This window comes from Lagopus muta, chromosome 4 (genome assembly GCF_023343835.1).
Source record: "Lagopus muta isolate bLagMut1 chromosome 4, bLagMut1 primary, whole genome shotgun sequence".
NCBI lineage: Eukaryota > Metazoa > Chordata > Aves > Galliformes > Phasianidae > Lagopus > Lagopus muta.
The window spans coordinates 66,505,263-66,532,185 of NC_064436.1; the positions used below are offsets into that span (position 1 = coordinate 66,505,263).

Sequence of the window (26,923 nt, forward strand, 5' to 3'; positions counted from 1 at the left end):
TTTTGAGGTGCTAAGAATAATGGAAGCCCTTCTAGTTACTGCTGATGCATTCTATTGACACATTTGTATTGCATTATGAAACCCACCACCACATTTGAAGCTGTGAAGTTACTAAAATATTTTTCTGTTCGCTTGTCATTCCAAGTAGGATGTGAACTTCTCTTTTTAATGTAATTTCATATACCTTTTGGGCAGCACGTACATGAAAATTGACCTATATTTTGTGTGGAATATTGTTATAAAATCCATATTAGAAATGGATCATAAAATTATACTAATAAGTACACAGAAGCCACATTTTTTTTAGTTCCAGGGCCTTGTTTCAAGCCTGTTTTGTCTACCAGGTTGATTTTCAACATAGATCTTTTTGGAATCATTCAATGAAGATTCAGAGTTTAATTTTCATCTCACAGAATTCAAATAACTCCATTGCTCATTCCTGTTCTTATATCCAAGCAGATGACTTACGAATTAGGCCCAGGCCTGGGTTATTATCTCGTTAGAGTTGCAATCTGAAGTCACAATTGGATTCTCCAGTTTCAGCTGTGACATCTGTGAGTACCAGACACAAAATGATGAAATGTATTGAATACTCTCCCTTTGAGAATCTCCTTTCTTTTATTCATAAGACTGGAACACGTTGTTAAATCTTGACCAGAGCAATTCTAGGCCAAAATCTTTGGTTTTTTTTTTTTTTTTTTTTTTTTTTAACAGTTTTCTTTTTCTTTTTTCTTTTTTTTTTAACACTTATTTCAAACTAAGTAATCGTTGCTAAAATCAGAAAGTTAGAAATGTTGTATCTCTCAGCAATTGAGAGGGAGAAAAAGCTGTTACTGTTGGGAATCTCATCTCTTCATCCCCAAGCTGTGTGAGAAAAATCATCTCTCGCTTCTGAGAAAGCTCTGGATGAGTAACTTAGATTTTATCTCTAATGTTTAGCTAACTAAATTTTTGTGAGATATAGAAAATCCTTAGTGTCCAGGTCCACAGAAGTGTATAGATACTTAACTTCAACTGAATCTAAAGGATTTATGCATATAAATTTCAGACTCTTTGGGTTTGTTTCTGTTCCCATGTAAACTTTAAGGAAGAAACCTCTTAGTTATTGCTAGCATGCAATAATCATATATTGGAAATGAAAGACTTGAGTAGAAGATGAAATTAATTTGCGCATGCTTGTATTACCTAAATTTTCCTATATCTTATATTTGCTTATGTTCGTAAATCTTCAGCAAAAATAGAGATCCAGTGATTTACTGAATGGCTTCAATTTCCAGGCCCTTTTTTTCTGCTTTCTGAGGAAGCTTTTGCATAGTGCAGTAGGACTGCAATTGCTCTGTCACTGCAGAAATGTACTCTTACTAAAGAAAGAATGTAATTATCCTCCTCTTCCCAGCTCGTCCTTCTTGGTGCAGCATTTGAAAGGTTTGTGTCAGAACACTGTGTGTAACCATGCACGATCAATTTCTGTCTATCTTTAGGTTGTGGCATAGCACCTATGTTGTATTACCAAATAACTTTGATGAGATATTTTATAATTCACATATCTGCAGCAGTGTATACCAGACTCAAAAGAATCAGCAGAGAAAATGAAATACTCCAACATTCAGTCAAGCTGCATAGAAAGCAAATATTTACAGAAAGTTGGAAGGGTTTAATGATAGGAAGAGGAAAACCACTAAACCCACACGTTTAAAATATGGTGAGATTTTAAGAACATGGCACTATTTCTTATTCTGTTTTTATCCATGTACATGTGCATGCATGCGTGTGCGTGTATATAGGTGAGTGTGTGTGAATGGGGAAAACAGGCAGATGGAAATAATCTTTGCTATTTAGAAAAGTGACTTTGTTCTCCAAAGAAAAACATGAAAGATTCTAGAAACTATTTTTCTGACTTGCTTCATGGTAGATTTAAAACACTAGACAACTTTTTCCACGGAAAATAATTTTTATTCTGTAATTTGGTGTCTGGGACACTTAGGAGACAGATCTTATAAACAGACAAATCTTTTAGGGGAGAACTGTAGATGTAGAAATTACATCTGGAGTAGTACTGGAAAGTGGTCTGGAATTAACCTTCCTTTTTTCTAAGGGGCTAATATACAGATCCTTTTTGGAAAGTACGTGATTTTGATTGAACATTTTCAGGCCTACCTGAAAATACCTTTTGACATGGAAAATTCTTAGTTCATATAAGCTGCTTCTGAAATCTGCACAAAGGAATACAATAAGCAAACGTATTCGTTCTCCTGTCCCTTGTGAAGAAAAAAAAAATAAATGGTAATTCTCAGTTCTTTTAATTCAAAACATTATTGCAATTCAAGTACAAGAATAGGATTTTAGTAAGAGTGATGCTGTGGTGTCCTACATTTATTCTCTTCCTTATATGGCTGTTTCAAATTTAGCCAACTTGCTGTAACTGGTACTGCTTCAAACTTACTCTACTATCTGAAAATCAAGCTGTTTTGTTCTGCGTTTTGTATCATCATCAGTAATAAAGAATACGAAATTAGAGTTCTACTGGCAATTTTGCTGATGAATGATGCACGAGACAATGTGTTTCATTCTTCAGTCTGTGTTCTGGGAAATTATTCAGAGGAAAAAAATATTGAAGGCAAAAAAAAAAAAATAGAATAGACTTTTTGGTAATTTAAATGCTAAATAATTAATTTAGCTAGTTAAGAAATATTCAGTGGTGATTATTCTTAAATATTGTATTTATAGAGCACATTTTCTCACAAACTCTATCAAAATGCTTATCAGCAATTAAGAGATACTAACATGACATAATGTGAAACTAAGCGTAATTTTTAAATAATAATTGTTTTAAACGTATGGCTGTATAGTAAATGTTCACCAACATATATATTTTATCAAAAGATGGAAAAATAGATCAGAAAAGGATATATACCTTCTCTATAGAGGATCATAAAATATAGTGCATATATCTTGAAGTATGGGGTAGGTATCCCATGCTGATTCTTCTGGTTTATTTTCCTGTGATCTGGAGTGGTAGCCTGTTACTCCTTAAGGTGAAAATCCAGAAGGTTTAGACATTGCTGTCTGTATAAGTAGATTATCTACTCATCAAGTCACAAAAATATGTTATTTAGCACATTTTGCTCTGCTACAAAACGTAATATTGATTTGGACTGATTTTTGAGACGCTCATTAAAGATGGAAATTTCTTCTCTGGACAAAGCAAAGCTGTAAGACTGGAGATCAGCAATAAATGCAAGTCCATCAACATGAAGTGTTCTGAAGTAGAATTAATATATTTTCTGCCTCACACATACACCTAGATCAGATTTTAGGATTCTCTCTAACTTTTCTTTTTACCAAGTGGCTTGCACCTAACTAACACAAAAACAAAGCAAACCCCTCTGATTGCTCTTACATTCAGACTGATCAGTTACTGTGCATCTTTAATTGCAGACCATAATTTGCAAGTATTATAAGAAAAGAGATGAGTTCTTTACTGCAATTAAGAAACTTGTCTTCCTATGTACTTAATCTCTAGCATGAGGATCATTTCACTCATTCCATCTTTTTGACATCTCATTCTCCCCTGCCTCAGCATTCTTACCAAATATGCAGTGCGTGTTTACATGAACAAACACAAGACTGGAATTAGAGGTCATGTGTTTGTTTCATTACCTGCTCCTTATGGAATAGCTATTGTGATCAAACTGAAAAACCTGAACCTCATCTGTGGAGATGATCACATTACAAGAATTTATTAGATCTTTCTAAGGGGCACTGTGATATATCATTTTACTAGAAGCAAATTGATCTTATCTCAAGTGCTTTAAATTCCCCACTTCCTCATTTTCCTGTTGAATAATAAGTTATTTATGAGTTCTTTAAGAAGTAGGTTCATTTTTATGATACATTTTATTTATAGAATGATCAAAAACTGTTTCTTTGTAGACAAGTATGGTGAAGAGAAATCCTTGCTTCACAGTGTTCAGTCTGAGAATCTAATTTGATGAAATCACACCTTCTGAATTTACTGATTCAAGTAGTCTCATTGAATTCAGTGATAAAATTCATCTTTATATTTAAACATACAAACAATTTTTGAATATTCTGTTTCAAAATGGCTCTGTTTTTTTTTATTTCATGACACTCAGTTTAAAATCCAGCAATCCTAAACAAGGGTTCAAAGCACAGCCAACAAACTTATGCCTTGTGAATCTAATAATGCTGTCATTTTATTTCATTTTGATTTTTAATATTAAAGAAAAAGATAAAATATGAAGAAGATTCTTATACTCAACAGAACTAATGAATATATATATGTGCTAATTTCACCTTGAGGGAGGTTGCACCTTAAGGAATATAGCACGTTTCTCTGACATTTAAATAACCAAGGTGAATGACTGAAATCTGTGACCCTTCCCCTCCCTGTTTCTATCCTGGCCTGTATTTCTGCCCATCCTTAAAGCATACATTTCCAGTGCCAAGGCAGAAAACCAGTCCCTTCAAATTAATAGGATCTTTGACACTGAATTTAAGAACCTTGAGTCTTTCAAGATGAGAATGTATCTCCATTTAAAGTCATGTCAGCAAAGGAAGACTTTAGTGTTTTAATGTGCCTGTGGCTGAATTGCCAGACAGCAGACTTGCATCTCGATATGGATCTTAATGCATGACCTCCTCTGCTTGATATAAGGAAAACCTCTATTTGCTCACTGATCTTTATAACTGGGCCAGCAAATGTGAGCAAGGAGAAGAAGGCACCATGACAGTTAGGTTACAAAAGGCAGTCCCAGCTTAGAGACAGTGGGTGAGATGTGTATCAGCCATCAGAATTGTGCTTCAAGAGGCAGAGGAGAAATGAGCATTGTGAGAACAAGCAGCCCTGTAGTCACTGCAGACAAAGGAGAGAGGAGAAATAGAAATATTGCTGAGGGAGACTGCTATGAGATTGCAAGTTTCCATGCACTGCAGTATGTGTCTGCCTGTATCTGTTTCCTGGTGGGGGCAGAACTGTGTTGTTTTCCTGTCTCCCTACATATACAACAGCTTCACAGTTTCCAAAATGTGAGTTTCTTTCTCCAGCTCTTACTGTTTAGCTGAAAAGTGTTAACTCGAAAAGTTAACCATGGTTTTAAAAGGCATCATATAAATCAGAGTGGTCTTTCAAGAGTGAGTATCAGAGACGAAAATATAAACTTGATCACCAAAACTACTCTTAACTCAAATCTGCTCCCAGCAAGATTCAACCTTATGTTATTTTTCACACCATTCCTTCATTTCCTTCTCTCTGTACTGTCTTGGCTTTGTGTTTTCGCCTGGGAGCCATCATACCCAGAAGACCACTCACATATTTATAACTCAGTAAATTGATTCATTCAGGAACCTGAGGTGTTATGTGGGAGGGAGTGTGAGCACTGACAAAAGGAACCTAGGTTCAAGAACTGTGCTAAAAGCACAGTTGGCTTCTGGATTGGCCTTCAGAAGCCAGAAAAACATATGCAGTAACACTCATACGTGTGGCCACAAGAGAATGATGTTTCCACATGCTACCTTCATCTGCTTATGCGTTAATTTTCTTTCTTTTGTGAACTGTTTATTCTTGACTATTAAAACCATAGCATCTTCAATTTACCTCTACTCCATTTTATGTTTCCTCTTTTTTTTTTTCTTTTTGTCCTTATCATGAAATGTCTTCAAGATTCAGTACAAAACAACAATCAAAGAGAAATCAAAAAGACCTACTTTTCATTATGTTTGCTGATTTAGAGAGAATGTCTTTAAAAAAAACCACTGTTTGTTAATTGAAATAAATCAGGAACATTGCAACTCTTAAAAATCAGCAGTCAGGGTTTCTACTGGTTCCTATCATACCCAACTGGGGCCAGACTCCCAGGAAGAAAGGTCAATGGTCAGGGTCTTTGTCAAAGGGCTGAAATTCAAAGGGCTCTGTATCATAACTGTGAATAGCTCACCTTTCTTTCTATAGTACTGATGGTTTCCATTTCCAGCTGTCTTCCCTGTAGAGATGAGGCAGCTATTTGTGAAGCCATTGCTTGAAATTACTGCCTCAAATGTATGGATAAACCAGCACTTGATTGTGCTTAAAATCTGAACTCTAGTTGGTTCAGCAGCTGCTGTACAAGTAAATTAGTTTTTCAGTGGCAGAAATGAGGTCAGTGGGGGAGCAGAGAGGGAGGCCACAACAGATGTGTCATCATGTGTTGTCATTAAAATTGGTTATATATGGGGAATAGAGATGAGACAGATGAATGAGCTGAAATGCTAACATTAAAAAAAAGAGATATGCACACAAGTCCTGTTTGTATTATAGAACAGTCAGCATCTCTGATTTCTAAATGATGTCAAGGCATATAATCAAGTAGTTGACCATTGCTTCTTACCTTCATTCTTAGCCAGGTATATTTGGATATGTATTTTGCAAAAATTCATGAGAAATAATTTATCTGTGCAAGGCAACACACAGAGTGATATTATTTGATAACACTGAATGAAACAAAGCAATGAAATATAACACACATACATATGTGAAATACTGCAGTGATTCTTTAGCTATTGTATCCGCTCAGATGAATTGGGAGGACTGACAGCTAATGAGTGTACATGTAGTTTTGTGTATTAGAGTGCAGAACTGGTTTTATAAAGGACTGTATTCCTCCTCAGCAAGTATGTCACAAACCTGTCTAAAATAGATGTCTTTAAAAATCTTGAGAAGGTTGAGCTTAATATCCCATAGTTTTTTGTCCATTCAGAGTTAGCATGTAATTTTGAGTAGTCAGACCTCTAAACTGTAAGTATGTAAAATGTAAGTAAGTGTAAGTTTCATTTAGAGTTAATCAAGAAGAACTTACAGATGATGAGATGTTTCCTTTTGAGACAGGTACACATAAGTGAATTTGGAGCTTTGATTAGTATGGTCATTAATATTAAATCTTTGCAAAAGCATTTGCCAAAGTTGATCTCATAGATGCGTTACTGACAGATGAACCTTCCTAGAAAGTATGTGATAATGAATTCTGGTAGTGGGTACAAGGTGGATTTTGGTGCAGAGAGGGAATGAAAGGGAAAAGTTTATGAACTGCAAGGTGGATTTATATATCTGTAGCTCTGTGCCAGTGATAGAATAAGTCCTTACAGATTGTACGAAGTTTATCCTTGTTTTGCACCATTGTTTTGACCACTTTATAAACAGAAAGTCAGGAAACAGATAAGCTTTACATTGGCTTTGGGATTGTAGTTTTGTGGAAAGGTCATGCTACACATCGTGCTCACACATTTTGGAATAAATGTCAGGACTGTGTCTTGTAGGTGATAAATATGACTGAATCTTAGGTAATTTTCTATGAAATAAGTTCAGCATCAAATAACATCAAATAACAGGCAGCATAATAGTAAAGTAGCCTGTTACTGCAATTCACATATGCTGCAGAGAACAGTAGTTGTTATGACATAATGTTGAACATAAATTAACTGAATCAGCCTATGGAAGCCCCTGTATTCAGGGTGATGTATTCTCCATACTCTTCTATTTTACATAAAAAAAGAATATCGTGTTTATATAAAAAATATATGTGATGAGAACTAGGAAGTATCAGCTGCCTGAATCAAAGGGCTTAACTGAGGAATACTGAAAAAGAGGAAAGCTCTAATGAGAAATAAGTTCACCTATGTGTAAAAGAGATCAACCAGGGCAGGGCCAGACTACATGAAATAAGGCAGAGATTCACTCATGAATTCTGTGTCTGCTTTGCTACCATCTCCAAAACAGAAACCACATGTCTCTTTAACCTCAGCGTCAGGTTATACTGAGGTTATAAGAAATTGAAATAGATTTCCCTGGTTGACATCTCTAAATGATTCAACCTTCCCACAGTACATAATGGAATTTCTAAAAAAAATTAAAAAATCCCAACCAAGACCTTGAAAATCTTTTTCTCCTTTTCCTACCACATTTATATACATAAATATACTTGTATAGGAGTTCAGGAATATTGTAAAGGATATATATTTTCTTTTGTGAACTGTCTCCTGATTTTGAAATGTAATTATTCTGTTCTCTATCATTTTCAAATGTTAATGAAATCATATTTATTGTTTGATTGGTCATTCATACTTCATATTGCATATTATCGTAAGTGATAAAAATAATCAGTGAAAAATTTAGCTTTTAAAAAGTGAACATGGGATTAAATATTTTTCCCTCCCCTTTTCAACCTCAAAATGTCAGGAAAATTAACAGTTTTTAGAGAACATCTCCCTTTTGATAGACTTACTGTTTCAAAAAGCAAATGGTTCAGTCAACAAATTTTTCACACACTCTATTGCTATATCAATCGTTTAAAGTTAGAAACTATGTTATGAAGCAGCCTTTTAATATAATCACACTCTGATTTTGTTTGGGTTTCTGGTTTTCGGTTAGTTGTTTTTCTTTTTCCCTAAGAATTCCTGTCTTTTTGTAGGTACGAAATAGAAAAGGACTATTTCAGATGCATCATTTGTCTTCATTACTCATGTGTGTTTCTGTTCCTTATTATTTGCCTACCTGGATTTAAAGGCAGAACTACTAATTACTCACTAGCCTTTTCTTTTCTTTTTATCCATCTCCCATCCATGTTTCTAAATTGTGAAAAAAGGCATCTTCATGACTTCTCTGAGAAGCGAATAATGAACTTTTTCCCAATATAGAGATTATGCACTAAGAGACAGAGAAGTAAAAATTATGCTGTATGTTAATTTAGAATACCCAATTCAAGAAACAGATTTTTCAAGATATTAGTTGTTTTGGGAATTAGAACAGAACTCTTACTTTGCCTCAGACTATGACTTATAGTGCATAACACTCTTGAAAATCAGATGCTGTTACCAAATTAGGAACAGAAAATGAAGCTCAGAGCAGAATGAAATTTTAGTTCATTTCGTACATACTTGTGTCTCATCTTGGTTCCAAGCTTTCCTTAATGCATGTTTGGATTTTTAAATGATGCTGGCATACTGTCAGTGATACGTGTCATCTTACAGCCTCTGAGGATAGGACATGCTGATGTGCTATCCAGTGACTGGTGCCTTCCTTTTATTTTTTGGGACAGTAGAGAATAAAACTCCCAACTCCTGCTTAATTCATTAGGGATTAATGTAATATAAGAAGTGAATAGGCATTTATTCCATGAGTAAGAAAAGCTTCTGTGGTACAGTAAACTACTCATTGTATAATCGCTGACTGTTTAAAAATGAATAATCATTCATATATTCTTCCTCATCTTTGGAAGCAAGTGAAGTCAATAGATACACTTACCAAGATGGGTTGGTAAACTGGCCTTCATTTTCTTCTCTAGGTCAAGAACCATGAGACACACAGAAATTTAGAATTCTGAAGGACAAACATCTTTGATTAGCTGTTTTATGTGCTCAGAAAAGATTTATTTGGGGGAATAATAGATAGCAAATGATAATCAACAATATGTGCTACCTTCTCTGGAGAAGATTTAAGGAATCAACCCATGTGTATAAGAATACAGACTTATGTAACTAGCAACATTCCTAGAACTAAAGTGGATTTTTAAAATATCATTATGTAGTTAGTCTCACGGTCCCAGAAGGGGTATGAAATTTTCGTCCAGGAGATGATTAGAATATTAAAATATTTCTGAATATAGAAGATTGCAGTACTCTAGTTACTTAATTCTAGATTCCAATTTCTAGATGTTTCCAAAAGTACTATTGGTCAAGTTATGCAAATCGGACAAGATATCACATCAAAACATTTTAATTGAATTTGCTTGTTACTAAACTGGAAAGAAAATGCTTTTATAGGCTGGAAATAAGTAAAAGAATAGAAAGCTTTTCAGAATGGGGACACATCAGTACTGAGATTGCATGGGGAATGCAGCTGGCACCATTCTACCCAACATAAGGGACAGAGGGAAGGAATTGCATAGAGAACTCTGCTAGTTTGCAGGTGACACTGACTTTTTGTAGTAGTCAGATTGCTGGTATTCAGCAAATCCTACAATGTGAAGACAAAGTTCCTCTCTGTGAAACCAGTGGGAATATTGATTTCAAGAAAAACTCCACTCAGCAGGTAGTGAACTTGTGAAAATTTTTGCCACAGAAAGTTTTGAATACAACCTTTTCAGATTCATGAAAAGATTAGATAATTTTACAAGCAGGTCCGTAAAGAGAGCCTGAAAGAGCAAATGTGGATGTAAATTATAGCATCCCTAGTCACTTTGAGAAGGAAGTAACTAGACTATACTCTTAAATGTCTCATCACATTACATTGTCCTGGGCCAAATGGACGATTTGTCTGATCCAGAAATACATTTCTTATGTTCTTAAAGACAAACTGTTGTACTTCTGGGTTATCTGAGCCACTGTATCACTATGGACTTTTTCTATGGACACAAAAGTCAAGTCCCATGATTTAGTACAGCTATCTTTCATTACAGAGTTAACTATATTATATTACCTCACTTCTTCTGAGGGTTTAAGAGAGCAGGAAGAAAATTACTGCCTCTCAGAGGACAACAATACCTTATTGTACAGACATAAATTGATTGCAAGTGAATTCTAACACAAAAGATACCATCACAGTCTCCAGGTACATTCAGACTGGTGAATAATACCTCTTTTGTGTTTTGGGATGGCACATTGCTGTGCATTTTATGCATCCTGGCAACGATAAATTCGTACTGTAGCAGAGCACTGAGGGATCCTTAGATGTTTCTTCAAGATTAAGTAATGAACACTAGCTCTTTCCCAGTACAACTTTTCAGCTCACTAAAACTTTCCATCCACTTGCAAAATAAATGGAACATAGGCTGAAGACGTTTAAGGATTCCAAAGAAGGGAGTTTTAGTCTTAGCCTTAGTCATCTATCCTAGTTAGTCATTTTTATTTTAGTTAAAATGCTATGGACTCTTTATAATTTTATATCCAATCCTTCCTTAATGATTCAAAATTTTCTTTGTATTTTCTGTGTATTCTCTTTTAAAATACTCCAAATTTTTCTATATTGACCTCATTGTGGTTTAGTTGGATTCATCCAGTCCTCTCATTTATTTATAGCCTGTTGTAATTCAGATTTGTTTTCTGCAGTTATTAGTCATACTATTTCAAGAAGTCAGGAATTTGTTACTCTTCTTGTAGATGACATACAGGTAGAGGTGTATAGTTATATACCCAGAAAATCTCAATTCTCATGTCACAGGTTCATAGGAAGGAATGAAAATATGTGAAAAAATAGATTTTTCCCAATTGAGTTTGTACAGTTCTCTCTCTCTCTCTTTCTTTCCTTCTTTTTTTCCTTCCTTCTTTCCTCCCTCCATCCCTCCTTTTCGTTTTCCTGAGCAGCTCTGTAGAATCGAGAGATGTAAATTCACTTTCCCAGCTCAGCTGTTTTGTTATTCTGTGATATGTAGGTCATGGGTCTTCTTTGCCCTGAGCTTACAGGAATGCCTAACAGGTAAACATATTTTTGTAATACTTTCTCCACTTCTTTCACGCATTATCTCATTTGTTCGTTTATTGCTTGCTGATTCTGCTCTATTTATGCTTAGTAGAAATAAGCGTAAGTCTTTGAGAACACTTATTGCTGGGATACCTGCTTGGTTGTTCAAAGCCATTTCTGGATATTTCTCCTTGTGTTACTGAGCCATAATCTTTATGTACAATCTATAGGTCAGAATTCTGATCTGATAGCACTGTAAAGATCATTCTATTTACAGTTAGAGTATCACAGAACTATGGAATCATTTAAGGCTGGAAAAGATGTCTAGCATTGTGTAGTCCAACTGTTAACTCAGAATAGTGATAGGATGAGAGGTAATGTATCTACCACTGAGAAGTTGTTCTTTCCTTCAAAATTTGAGATTTTGCCTTCTTTTCATCTGACTGGAACTGTTTTCCTTTTTTTCCTTTCTTTTTTACTTTTTAATCCAGCATCTGTTACTTGCATTTGATTGAAGTAAGCAGGTTATTCTAATAAACAGATATTATCTGAGAAGGCTGACAAAATTTTGTTTCTCTCTCCAGTCAAAACTCAATGAATTGTAATGAAAATAAGTGAATTTTTTCACTGATGCAGAGATTCTCTCCCATGCAAACAAGATAAGACTCAGTCTGATTCATTCAGTGTTCAGCAGATTGTAGCCTTTGGAGACTACAGGGAATTGCTCAGAGTGTTAACAAGAAGTATATGGCTACTGTAGGAAGACAGAACTGCTGTTTGACAGCAGGGCTGAAGAATAGGAAGCAGATGAAACAGAAGTCATAAAAGATTCAGAAACCACCCAATTCCTATCCTTGAGTGAGCTGTGGGATAGGCAAAAACATTTCAGTCATCACCCAGACAAACATGTCATCAACTGATTATACCAGTGCTGAGACTGGAGCCAACAGTAAGGAAATGGAGGGCAAGCAAGCCAAGCAGTTGTGATCCCTTTCTAAGGAAAAAGCCATTGGCAAAGTGATTGGAAAATGATTACAAGTGCTCAGACTCTGGAAGTGACTGCTGTTGAGTGTAAAGGAAAGTTATTCCTAAAAGGAAGATATTGTTAATTTCCAAAGAAACTGGACCACCTTAGAAGGAGCTATTCAGAAACTGAGGAAATTAGCCATTCTGGAGATGATTTATACTGACTTGGACAATGAACAGGTACCCAAGGATCCAGATGGAGAACCATCCTGCAGCCTACGTGGCAGAAATTTGTACAGAGCACAAGCTAAGTTTACAGATATTTACTAGAATTTCCGCAGCGCTGCAGTGGAGCATGAAAAAAGGATGGTAGTAGAGGTCCTCTTTTGATTAAAAAATGTCCTTCAAAATTCTTTTGCTATAGCTCAAGAAACAGTGAAATTAAAATGCACATTCTCTGTTCAAAGATTCAAGGCTTGCTCGGGTTGGATTAAAGTGTTTTTTTAATGTCACTCTACTCCCAACAGCCTTAAGTCCCAACCAGACATGAGCTTTGTTGTGGTTCTGTCCATACTGATTTATTTATTTTCTCTTCTTTCTGTACCTCAACCCACTGATTCCTGTAGTGGAGGATGGATTCCTGCAGAGATCTCTAAAGTTAGCTCTTGTAAAGAATTGAGGACAAACTGCATGGAAATTCTTCTCTGATTTACCTTCATATCCTTTGATTCAAGTGGTATCCTGGGACCATGATAAAAGGAGAGTGGCAAGTACAACGTGATAAAGCCTCCCCTTAGTACATTTTTATTTCACTTTTAGAGGAACAGAAGTGAAGAATTATAAAGACATAACACAAATCCCTCTCCACTTGATAAATTCACAAGACAAGCTGATGGCATTTGATCTCCAGCCTCCTGTGGAAGCAGTTGTGCTTTGAAACGACACTGTCACTTCAATCTTGATTTTCCTTGTGTATAAGCAACTGTCACCAAATCCAGCGCTGAAAGCAAATCACCTTAGCTGCACTTCTTAGGGCTTTGAGAAAGCGATTGCTCCTGGGCAGTATTCAAGAATGTCCTCTTGAAGGCATTGCTAGGTGACCATAGCTGCAAAACTCTTGAAGGGACTCACTGAAATCATCAGTTATGCATTTCAAGTTGTGAAATAAATTCAGGTTAAAGCATATAAACAAGAACAATGAAAAGGGGTTTACACCAGTCTCACCAAATGTCAGCTCTTGATGCAGTGTCCTTCCCCATCTTTGGTTTAGTACAACAAAGTGTTCCTGTGTCATTTTTGCAACAAAATCAGAGGTTTTCAGAGATTTAACTATGCTTTATCTTTTTCTAATTCAGTGTTAGGCTATATCTCCAGAAAGCTAAGTCTAGGTTTCTTTATCTAGCTTTGGTCATGCCATGCTGATCTGTGGCCATTAAAGGTGACACCCTCAGCTCTTGGCATCAGAAGAGTAACATATATATAAGCAATTTTTGGAAGATTGATTCTGTATGTCAGTGTCAGGGCCTCAGCAGAGTTGCAGAGTACCAGCTCTAAACTCCATATTCAGCCTGGGACTTGACATGATTATTTTAATAGTTTACAATCTACCACAATTCCAGTAATAAAAGAAAGTTACTGAGAGAACAGCTACAAAATTAACCTTTTCTATAATTGTCTGAAATTCTTTTTAGAAACTTAATAACTTGAGTTTAAAGGGTTTATGTTGTATTTAAGTAGAAGTATCTGCAACGTTTTAAAACTATATTTTTAACACTAAAATTGCCAGTCGTTTTTACACACACACACACACACACACACACACACACATATATATATATGGGGGAAAACATTTAAAGCTCTGATAAAGATACGATATTTCCTTTCTTCTTTTCCATTTCATTCTATCCTCTTACAACACCTCTTCTCACTAACTTTTTTTTAGTAGTAAAATCCTTGATGTTCACCTTTTATGTCCCTAGCATATGTACTGGAAAACACATCTGTCAGGACGTTATAATCTCTGAGACAGTAAATTCAGCACTGCTATGCATCACCCTAATGCTATCAAAACAGTTATCTGAGAAATTTTAAGATCTAACAATCCAGCTCTTTCATTTTGATATTCAGCTCTCCGTCATCTGAACAAAAAAAAAAGAACAATTATTGTTTTTGCTAATATGCAAATATTTTTTGCAATGCTCTGTGAGTGACCTATAAAAAATAACTGATCTAAATTAACACTTGTGTGGATTCAAGTTATCTGTTGAATCTGTTCCCAACACAGAAGGAATTTGAATGGCTGAATATATTCAACTTTCTCTGGGGCTCAGGAAGAAAGAGCAGCTCAGCAGAACTGGCTCAGCCTGCAATACAGCACAGCTTTCTGCTGCTGCATCACAGAGGTGGTTGCAAGTTTCTTCTCCCTACTCCTTCCTCTGCTCCCTTCCCTCCCTCCTCATTTTATTTCCAAGGTATGAATGGGAAGGAGAGAATGTATGTAAATGTTGTGCCCATGAGAAATGCAGGAAGAAAGTTCCCAGTCTTCTTCTCAGTGTGTTTTAAGATCTACTCTGAGGTTATAGTTTAATGGCTGAGACAGTTTTATCTGTTTTCCAGTCAGCATTTTACATCACTGTGCTTGATTTACATAGCTATATAAGTCAGTTGAATGAAGTAGGTAAACCTCCTCCATCCCCCTCGCCTTCTCTGAAAAGATTTTTAAAGCAAGATTTCAATTCCATATGTCTATTTTCATCTGACACGTGGGGTATGGTGGGATGATGCTTTTGTTAGTGGTCAAATAGCAGCAATAAAGGGAAGAAGAGGGAAAAAGAATGAAAAATAAAGAAAAATTGCTGAGAACTAGATTGCATTAATGCACGTACTTCAGTTGTTCCTGAGAATTTGCACTATGAAAAGACTCACTGTAATGCATCTTTTCATGTAGTAAACAGTAAGTGAAGGGTGAAGCCAAGGATAGATCTTGCTAATAGCTTTCAAATGTTGCTGCCCATAAACCTGCTGCACTGACAAAGTGTATTAGGATAATTGTTAAGAGAAGCAACTTACATTTCTTGAGTGAATATCATCCCCTCAAGAGAGTCTTGTTGGATATAAAGATTATGAGAGTGTTTTAGGAAAGTAGAAAATAGCAGAATTAGGTGTAGGGCATGTGATGAAGGCATTTGGATTAAAGTAAAAGAACACCTGAGAATGGATGTGACAGTTGTTTTTGTGAGCTGAACTTCTACGGGAAAATGGACTAGATTCAGCACTGGGCAAAGACAAGATATCTGGGCAATCTGAGCTCATGAGATTTGAATTCTTCTCTTCGATTTGCCATTGAATAAAGTGTTTCACATATTATTTCATTTCCATACTTTTCCCTATCTGTTTAGAATTAAAATGGCAGTTGCCCCTTTATGTGTTCATATAACAGTGTGACTCCAGCACTGATGTCGTCATACTCATGACAGAAGTTTGGTCCACTCAAATTACAGTAGTAAAGCAAATCTTCATTAGTTGAAATTCTGTCAACACATAATTAATTTCTTTGACATCTTTGACTCTTTTAAAACTTTTTTTTTTAATTGCCTTCAGAGTTTGGGATTTTTTATTTTTTATTATTTTTAGGGTGACAGGCTGCCACTGTAGCTGGAGTTGAATATTATAGCTTTAATTAGCTAATTAAAGGCAAAGTAGAAAAGTGAAAATATGTGAAGTACATTCTGAATTTATATACCTAATTTTTACTCCTTCCTGTGGCATTTTAAAATTCTGTGATAAAAGCCTCATCTGAAAAGGCTGTCAGTTCTTCCATACTTTAATTTTCATTTCCCATTATTTCAGGCTCGGAAGCTTTCACCACATTTCCTTCAGCCCTCTCTTCACAATGATGGCAGTCTGTGCCAAGGCCTCTGCACTGGGAGCCTGAATAGAGGCAAAATAATAATCCCACCATTTGCTCTGATTAAATATCCATCTTCTGTGGATTTGCTTACACTCCATTCACAGATGTGATGGCCATCTGTACTGAGCTCCTCATGTTAGCTTTAACATAGCTGCCACCGTGTAAACATGACCAAAAAAGAAGCATTTAGTACAAACTATTTAAAACCTCTCAGGACTCTAAGTAAATCTCTGAGAAGAGAGCCTTTAAATCCTCACCATTAAGGTTTCAACTCACTTGTGTTTACTGACCAGTAGTTGGTTAAGTATGTCCTACTTGTACCAAATCCACAGCCTGATTTCAGTGCAATCAGGTAAAGGTAGATCCAGAATTATACAACTAAAGGAGTAAGGCCTGGGTTTTGGCATTCAACAACGCACAAATTCAGTTGTTGGACAGGAAGCAGCAGGGTCTTTGGTGCTCAGTGAACACACATCTGCCACCTGAGTTGTGCCCAAGCATTTCCCAGCAGCCTCACATGGATGAGCATGGTTGAAGACAGAAATTCTAATTTTTTTTTTTTTACTAATTGAAGAATCACAGAATCACAGAACTGTAGGGGTTGGAAGGGACCTCCAGAGATCATCGAGTCCAACCCCCCTGCCAAAGCAGGTTCCCTACACCAGGTTGCACAGGTAGGCATCCAGGCAGGTCTTGAACATCTCCAGAGAAGGAGACTCCACCACCTCCCTGGGCAGCCTGTTCCAGTGCTCCGTCACCTCACTGTAAAGAAGTTCTTGTGCACATTTGTGCGGAACTTCCTATGCTGCAGTTTCCAACCGTTTCCCCTTGTCCTGTCTCCACTCAACACTGAAAAGAGTCCAGCCTCGCCATTCTGCCCCCCACACCTTAGATATTTATAGACCTGGATCAGGTCCCCTCTCAGTCTTCTTTTCTCAAGGCTGAACAGACCCAGTTCACTCAGCCTTTCCTCATATGAGAGATGCTCCAGGCCCTTCACCATCTTTGTGGCCCTCTGCTGGACTCTTTCCAAGAGATCCCTGTCTTTTTTGTACTGGGGAGCCCAGAACTGGACGCAGTACTCCAGATGAGGCCTTACCAGGGCAGAGTAGAGGGGGAGGATCACCTCCCTTGACCTGCTGGCCACGCTCTTTTTAGTGCACCCCAGGATGCCATTGGCCCTCTTGGCCACAAGGGCACACTGCTGGCTCATGGCCAACCTGTCGTCCACCAGGACACCCAGGTCCCTCTTTGCAGAGCTCCCCTCCAGCAGCTCATCCCCCATCCTGTACCGGTGCATGCAATTATTCCTCCCCAGATGCAAGACTCTACACTTGCTTTTGTTAAACCTCATCCGGTTTTTTTCTGCCCAGCTCTCCAGCCTGTCCAGGTCTCGTTGAATGGCAGCACAGCCTTCAGGCGTGTCAGCCAATCCTCCCAACTTCATATCATCAGCAAACTTGCTGAGGGTGGCCACTATCCCCTCATCAAGGTCACTGATGAAGATGTTGAACAAGACCGGACCCAGCACCGACCCAGCACCTGAGGAACACCACTGGTTACAGGCCTCCAACCAGACTCTGCACCGCCAACGACGACCCTGTGCCAGTCAGCCAGTTCTCAACCCACCTCACTGTCCACTCGTCTATCCCACACTTCCTCAGCTTTGTTATAAGGATGTCGTGGTTTTAAAATTAAAAAAATTACTTTTTTTAATTTGCCATGGGATGTTTCTCTTAGGGAAAGTGCAGGAGACAGGATTGGGTTTTTGCTTGATCTTGGTATATGGAAGCTTCACTATACAACCAACAAAGCAGTAATCAGTGTTGCAATAGTATTTTGTGGGATGCCCAGAAAAATTAATTAAAAACGTCTTCAAAGAGTTACAGTAAAACAACTATCAAATCTATAATCAAAAACACACTGAATGTCTCCACATGCCTGTTGAGCCCAATGCATTCGCACAAGGCTCTGTGCCTTTTGAAGTCAGCCTTCGAGTGAAATGTGCCTTCCTGCTATTGAAATAACCCATTTTGTGCCTACATCAAACACAGGATGCTCTTTTCTTCTGATTATTAAAAGTCTTAAAAAGAAATGGGACAGTTGGAGAATGCTTGAAGCATAACAGAAGGCTGAAGAAAAACTTGCTTCTCCTTTGGTTGCAAAGCACTAAAAGGCATCTGACATTGTACCTCAGAGTCAGACCCTGCTATGTACATAAAAGGAGGAGGAGAAGGAGACAGAGATGAAGAATGTAAGACTTGAAAGTGCTTTGTCTGTTAGGAACTCACTAAGGAGCTGTGGATGAGAGTTAAAAAAAAAAAAATCTAAAAATTTTCTCTTTCCTCCCTAAACTTACTGCATTCAGTCCTTTCAGTTACTTTCTTTGCACCCTCTGTAAAGCTTCAGATGGCTTGAATAGTTTTGTGAGGGAGGTTAGGGCACTCCATGTGCAGCCACACTCAGAAACTCTCCAACTTCACTTTGAACAAGGATCTCACGTTTTAGGCAGCCTTGGCTGCCTAGATTATTCTCTACTACACTATTCTTGAAATGAGAGATAGATGATTTGCTGCATGTGGGTGAAATTGTTGCTCCATTGAAGTCGTAAGAGCTCCATCAGTTTATGCCTGTGGAGGATCTGTATCTGTATCACTGTAGTAGTAACTTTGCAAATAGTTTAACTGTGGCTTTTTGGTTTTGATTTTGTGCCTTATGTGTCATAATTCTTGCATGTATGAAAATAGTTTAAAGTGTAGCAGAGAGCTGGTGCACTCAGCATAAATTATGCTCTCCCCTTCAGCATGAGGCTATTAAACATATATAAACAGACTATTTGGAAAGGATTCATATGTGATGTTAGTACACATAGGTGCTTCAGATATATACATTGTATTTTCTACACACAAAAATCAAGATAAATTAGGACATTCTCCACTTACAGTGAATTCTAAACATAAAGATATGGAAATGGACCTTCAGTAGAATTACAGCTTAATATTGTCTATTCCATTCTTTACATATCATAGCAGAAAATTCCTTTAGATAAAAAAAGAATACTTATGCCTGAGGTTGAAGAGCCTTGAGGTTTTTTTTTTTACTTACTTATTTATAATTACAGAAATTACCTTTGAAATTCAAGCATCTCGTGTCATTTGTTAAAAGAATTAAAACTCAAGCACTTAAGCATCCTAAATTCTCTTGATTTTTTTTTTCTTGAATTTTTTGGGGGAGTTGAAAAGAACCACAATGATTCTCCTAAGTTATACCTTGTAGGTGTGGACTACTTGTGAAAGAGTGATATGAACAAGCTCTATTCAAATAATCATTAACTTCAGACACTGACATATTATAATAAAGCTTAGATAACTCTCCTTTCCCCTTTCCTTTTTCTTCCTTTTTCCATTCCTTTTGCCTTTCCTTATTCCTTTCTTTTTAACTTGCCTTACCTTGCCTTGCCTTGCTGGAAAACACTATTTTATATGTTGGTAATAGAAATAATATCAAACATGATGAGAGTACCTCTATGTGCATCTTTGCACCTACTGTATGACTTTGACATCTTTCATCAGTGGAGAGTTGAGACCAGATGTAATCAACTAATCTACTGTCATGTGATGATCCAAGATGTAATCTGTTAAATCGTAGATTTGAGTAAACCCACAGAGGTGAAGTAATTGTGGTTCCTATATTATCAATCTACATCTGATGCTATGTAAATGGCTGGAGCACAATGTCCCACATATGCAAACAGTAGAGCATTAAAAGCAGGTCTAAGTCAGTATACTTCTAAAACAACCTGATGTAAAATCTGTTTAATTCTACCCAGGCTATAGTCTTGAAAGTACATCTTCCATAAGGAATGTGTGTTACAGTCTTTCCCATGCTTTTGATCTGAAGTATTTTCTAAATATGGGCTTTATAATTTACCAAAAATATTCATCAAAGTGTTGTATATATTTTTGAGTTACCTGTCGCATAGTTAATGGAATAATGAAAAGATATCTTGATGAGAATATGTCTCCAGGAAGGATAAGACTTAACAAGGTAGCTACTCAAGTACAGGTATAGCTTGTAACCACCATAAATCCTACTTTCTCTGCTTCCCTATAACTGCTTCCAAGCTGTACACAAAGCAATGAGGAGATGTAAATATGATTTGTGGTTTATATCTTCTTTGAAGTTTATTTATTTTATTTGTTTTATCTGCAAATACTCATTGTGGTTTCCTATTATATCTGAACATTTCTGCGAGTGTGATAAAGATGTAGTGATGTTTCTGTAGAAGAAGCCAAAAATGTATCTCTGTGGATAACACATATTGGTGAAGTCAAGATGAGCCCAAGACAGAGATCAGCTGGAAAGCATGATTCAAATCTGAAAATAATTGTCAGATACATTATTTGGAATGTGGCACAGTACTGCTTTCATTGGTGACTCTGTCTTTGCCTTTTTCCAGCTCATGCCAAGTCATACAAGTCATTACAGAGGTCTCACCTTTTCTCAACCCCTCACATTACTCATGTAATTCAGTTCAAGTAGCACATCTTCTGCTTTTGATATCTCTTTTTTTATTATCTGGTAGCCACACTGGGCAGAAATTTTAAGGTTTCTAACCTTGATTTGAAACTGTAAAGCAACTTTAAAGTGGTCTCTTTCATTTCCTATTAGATACTATTTCTGAGCAATTGGTGCTCTTCATAGAGTGCAAGTCTCCCACTCACTCACCAGTACTTCAATTAAGCCTTTCCATCAATCTAAATAACCTTACCACTGATATTCAGTATCACAGTACTTTGTCAAACACCTGGCAATTGAGAATCTCTGTTTTATGAGGCTAATATCATGTCTAGCATTGAAAATGGTGAAAAAGAAGTGTGGCACAGCTAGAAATAAATTATTATGTTTCAGAATAAAATGGCAATCAGAAGATAAGTCTACCACTAAGAAAACTAGCAGTGTGGTGGCAGTGCAGTGTTTTATATGTGATCCTTGTGCAAGAACATGATCAAAATCCCTACTGAGCTTCATCCCTCCAGCTCAGTAGAGTGCAGAAACACTGTTATAAAGAGGTGGTAAATCACAGTTTTGGAAAGCAACTCTTCTTCCTGACCCAATCCCAACCTCCTGGCCTCAGTCAGGGTTAATCTGTCAGAGAAGGAGGATGCTCCATTAGGATCTTGTTGGAAGAGTTTGGTCTGGAAATCTGATTCAGTTCAGATAAACACCTTTTTGAAAGAAAGGAAAAAAAAAGAGGCAGAACTCTTCTTGCTTCCGTGGCTTAAATCTAAAATGTTAGGAGTGCAAAATCCCTCTGTTATGGGATTTCTGCTCTTTTTATTTAGACAGCTGTAAAGAGAAATGTTGAGCAGAGAAGACAGATGCAATAAAGGTTAAGGTGGCACAACCCCTGCTAAATGTATTTCACCAGCATGTCATTTCTGAGGCAGATCTGGCTGTGTCCACATGCCTCAAAGCATAGGCAATATACACAGCTAGTTTCTTTCTGTTGTCCTCACTGGCACTAGAATTCCAAAGAGGAGTTGCTGTTTTAGTGGTGCTGTCAACATGACATTAATGTAATGCTGAAAGCTGTGTGTTTTCCTAGGTCAACAGCTTGCCTCAATGGATGTGCAGAGCTGCCTGGGGGTCTCCAGCCCACACTCCACTGTTCTGTGCTTTGCTTTCCCTTTGTCGTTTTCATGAGCAGCCACTTCTTTTTGCTGCCTTCTGTTGGTTGCTGAAATGGGGCCAAACAGAATCCTCCAGCACTTTTTTTATTAATGATCTGGTGTTCAGACATGGCTTCTTGCACGTTTCCCTTGATCTCCTTAGACTTTTAGCAGTTTCACTAGTGAAATAATCAGCGCCAGGGAGCTGCCTTCCAACTCAGCTCATGATGGCTCATACTGCTCTGTTGCTTGCATGCTACCTGTAATGATTTGTTTTTTCATAGAATCGTAGAATCATTTGAGTTGGGACCTTTAAAGATTATCTAGTACAACACCCCTGCGATGAGCAGGGATACTTACAGCTAGATCAGGGTGCTTAGAGCCCCATCCAGCCTGGCACTGGATGTCTCCAGGGACAGGGCATCTACCACCTTTCTGGATGAATCACCTCCCTTGACCTGCAGCCCAGGATGTGGTTGGATTTCTGGGCTGTGAGCACACATTACTGGCTCATGTCCAGCTGCCACCCACATGTAAGCCCAAGTCCTTTTTGACAGGGCTGACTTCTGTCTTTTTGCCCTCCAACTTGTACTGATAGTGGGGATTGCAGCAACTCAGGTGCAAGACCTTTCACTCAGATTTGTTGAACCTCTTGAGGATTCAACAAGTGGTCCTGTGCCCACTTCTTGAGCTAGTCTAAGTCTCTCTTAATGACATCCTGTCCCTCATGTGTACCAACTGCACCACACAGCTTGATGTCATCCACAAACTTGCTAAGGGTGCATTCAATTGCACTGTCAATTTCTTTGATGAAGACATTAAAGAGCATCAGTCCCAGTACAGACATGACTCACTGCTGATCTCCCTCCAGATGTTGATTCTTTGACTATCACTCTCTGTGTACAAACTCACATCCAGTTCCTTGTCTATTGAACACCAATCAAATTCATATTTTTCCAATTTGGAGAGAAGGATGATACGGGAAACCATGTCAAGGGTTTTACTGAAGTCCAGATAGATGATATCAGTGGCTCTTTTTCCCACAGATACAGTTGCACAATCATAGAAGACTACCAGTTTGGCCTTCATTAATATACATTCCCCCAGACAGTGCCCAAATATGGTTTCCATGATAGTATATGCTGGAGAGGCTATATATATGTTTGGTAGACAGCATATATATAGCAACTCTGTTTCCAAAGGAGGGATGACATTTTAAGCCACTGGAGGACATCATCACATAGCATGGTATTTCAAGGACAGAGAACAGGCTGTTATATTTAAAAGCATAGATATTGCTTCAGATAAGTACCGCAGAGATCTAGAAATGCTGCTGTCATGTTTACAGCCTTCTGATTTTACTAGTTCTTTCATAACCTGCTTTGAACAGAGGTGTATCTGCATGCTCCATAGGTAATATGAGGTGAAGAATGTGGCAGAGTCACTACATCTGCACCCATTTCAGCAGTCAGAAGGATCACCGCAGGAAATTTCCCCTTGCATGACAGGCTACTCATCTAGCAGCTTCTGTCTCCTCATTTCTAACCTTTCCTTCCCTTGATAGTCTGCTTCAGCAACACAGCATCACCCCTGCTTAAGTAATCTTCTCATTTCCAGTGGCAGACTGAATCCATATTTTGGTGTGTAAAACCAGTATATTGCAATAACCAGTAGGTAATCTGTGTAGCACAGTCAGCACTTTTGTGTGAATAAGGCTAGAAAAGGGGTAAAAAAAATGATCTATTCAGAGTAGTATAAAAAAAGACATTTAAATAATTCCTTCACCATTCTCTGCTTTTTCTACATCTTTGGGAGGGGTCTGTAGCACACTATGTATATTTTCATCATACATCATAAAGTCCTGATTTAAATAAAACACAAATTTAATGAAAGAAAATGAACAGCTCAGATTAGACAAATTAGTCCACAACTAATTAGTTCACAAGACTGACTGGAGAGTGTTAGAGAAACTTTCCTCTAAAAGTTTGAGGTTTGTGTGGTTTGAGAAATGATGCATACTTCACGTGGTGTCATTCTGCAATGCACTTAACAGAAGACTGTCAAGTACTTGAAAATGTGGGGAATGAATTTGCAGCCTTGAGAGAGCAAGATGACACCCATTTTGTGTTATGATACAGTGCAGTGTAGTCATCTATGTGGTACAGTGATGAAAGGTTACTGTTTTATTTATAAAATCAGTAATGAGCTCAAAAATAATGGTGTCATAATTGATGTAAAATTGCTCTATTAAAATGATTTATGCTCATTATACTAGCTCAAATTGTTTTTAAATGAGGCATTTGGGGTTCATTTTCATTGTCTTTTGTCTAATTTTAAAAGACATTTAAAACACCTTAAAGCAGAAAGTTAATTGAGTAGGTCCAAGAATACAAAAGCAGTCTTGAAATGAAAGTAAAGTTTGTTTTAGCAATTTAGTACATACTTCGATAGATATAGAGGGGTAGGGAAGGGGAAGCAAGGTGACATTGTTTATCTGCAATTTATAGGTTTAGATGAAGGAAAATGGAAAAAATCTCTATATGAAACAAAAATAGTATTTGATTTGATGTAAAAAAGAGAAAGAGTAATTTCTCAATTAAAAGTGGCAATTTTGTCAAAAGAAGAGCATGGTAAATTTCAAAACAGCACAGTAGCCACAGCAGTGGTTTGAAATGTGTCTGCTTATTGGGCTTCGGTGAGTTGCTCTGAGGCACAGTGGCAGTCGGCCATTCCAAGGAAACCCTTCTCCAAAAGTCTCCTTTCTGCTTCCTCGCATGGGATTTTACAACTGTTGAGCTGTTCATGAAATTAAATTATTATTTTATCTATTCTGAAGCAGTACCATAAGAGGATTTGTAAAGTAAATCCAGCCTTTATTGCATCCTGTTCTTTACTAGACATAATTCTGGCTATAATTCTGCTCTTGATTTCAACAGTGGAAATGAAATTACTCTGAATGGGAATGATTTTAGTGGAGGTTAACATTCAAACTGAAACCTTTCCTATTGCTGGAAAAGATGCTAGTCTCCAGTCATCTCAAATGTCCTTTGAATGGGTGTCATGCTGCAGTTGTCTGTCAGCTAGAGATTGAACTGTCTAGAGAAAAGAGAAGAACACAGTGAATACCAATATCCTATGCTGTGCTCTGTAGGATGTTTTTCTTTAGGAGGTCCAAAGTGAGGTCAGCAGAAATCCATACAGCAGCAGACAGCAAGGATTTTAAGACAGCCATAAACACATACATTTGTGAGAGTCATGCCAATGAATCATCGAGTTAGAGACTTGATGCATACTTGTTATTTGTGCCTAAGGGAATCAGTCTCTAGTCTCAAACACCGTCAATGTCTAAGCATGGTAATGATTGTACTTATATCAACAAGAAACACACAAGTGCATTGAAAACAGTGAGGCCTAAGAGCCAAATACTGTCCTGCAGTGAAGAAGAGAATATTTCTGCTAACAGTGTAAGAACAAAACCAAAGAGTGGAATGGCTTATGTAATTAAATTATACAGCATTCTATGTTTAGAATCATAGAATGGCTTGGGTTGGAAGGGACCTCAAGGATCACCTAGTTGATACCCATTGGATCAGGCTGTCCAGGGACCCATCCAGCCTGGCATTGACGCCTCCAGGGATGGAGCATCCACAGCTTTTCTGGGTAGCCTGTGCCAGTGCCTCAGCACACTGAGTGAAAAATTTCCTCCTAATATCTAATCTAAATCTTAGAATCATAGAATTGGCTTGGGTTGGAAAGGACCTCAACGATCATCAAGTTTCAAACCCTCTGCCACAGGCAGGGCTGCCTGCCGCTAGATCAAGTACTAGATCAGATCAGATCACCCAGAGCCCCATCCAACCTGGCCTCAAACATTTCCATGGATAAGGCATCCACAGCCTCTCCATAAAACCTGTTCCAGCATCTCACTACTTGATCAGTAAAAAGCTTCCCCCTGACATCCAGTCTAAATCTCCTTTCCTTTAGTTTAAATAAAACTGTTGAAGAACACTGGTCCCAAGACGGATCCCTGGGGGACACCATTCATCATCAGCCTCCACCGAGACACAGAGCCATTTATCACAATCCTCTGGCTATGACCATTCCACCATTCCAGGCACAGACATGAGGGTCTCTGGCCTACAGTTCCCTGGGTCTTCCTTTCTCCCTTTCTTAAAAATGTAGATGAGACTTTAGAAAAAAAGATATAGCTATCCTATACAAAAAATATATTTTGGTGAAGTATGCAAACTGCTATGAAGGGATAAGAAAGGAGAATTTAAACAATTCCTCCCTTAAGATGTGTCAGATAATTCACTATCAAGCAAAGCATATGTCCCAACACTTCCCAGATGTTCACTGTGGGGAAAGTATCCTTGGATAGATTAAAATAGCTTCAGTCAGATTTTCTGTCAGTTTTCCAAGCAAATTTCCAGCAGTAGATATTTTCAGCTGCTAAACACTAGTTACAGTCACACTAATGGGGGAAAAAAGGACCTTTGAACCCAAAACAGACCTAAAACTTATTATGATTCTGAAGTGTGCTATGCCACTTCAGTGATACATAATTAACAGGTAATGAGCAGTTGTTTCTACGACAGCTGCTAATTTCAGAGTAGACCCTAATCTATCAGGGAGGGAAAAAGGCCAACTTTTTATTTTTTAACATTGAATGAAATCTGTACTTTCTAGTTATTACTTCAACTTTGAAAATTGTCCCATATCATCACAGTTTTAATGTGCATGGGTTAATCGAGAAGTCATAAACAGAATACTGTTAACAAAATATTTTGGAAATACCAGAGAATTGTCAAATATAATTAATTACATTTTATATAACAAGGGCTAGTGAGAAAACACCTTTGCTTGTCTTTCCGTTTTAAAGGAAGGAAAAGGAAAAAGAGTACAGAGTTATTGTAAATCACTATT

The 26,923-nt window shown here is 37.4% G+C and overlaps 1 long non-coding RNA gene across 1 annotated transcript in view; it reads left to right on the forward strand.

Annotated features, from left to right (window-relative positions):
* Window positions 1-26,923, forward strand: part of LOC125692081 (uncharacterized) — an 89,835-nt gene that overhangs the window by 42,722 nt on the left and 20,190 nt on the right. The window contains exon 3 of the long non-coding RNA XR_007376439.1: window positions 460-554. This is a non-coding gene — a long non-coding RNA (uncharacterized LOC125692081). The remainder of the gene's footprint in view (window positions 1-459; window positions 555-26,923) is intronic.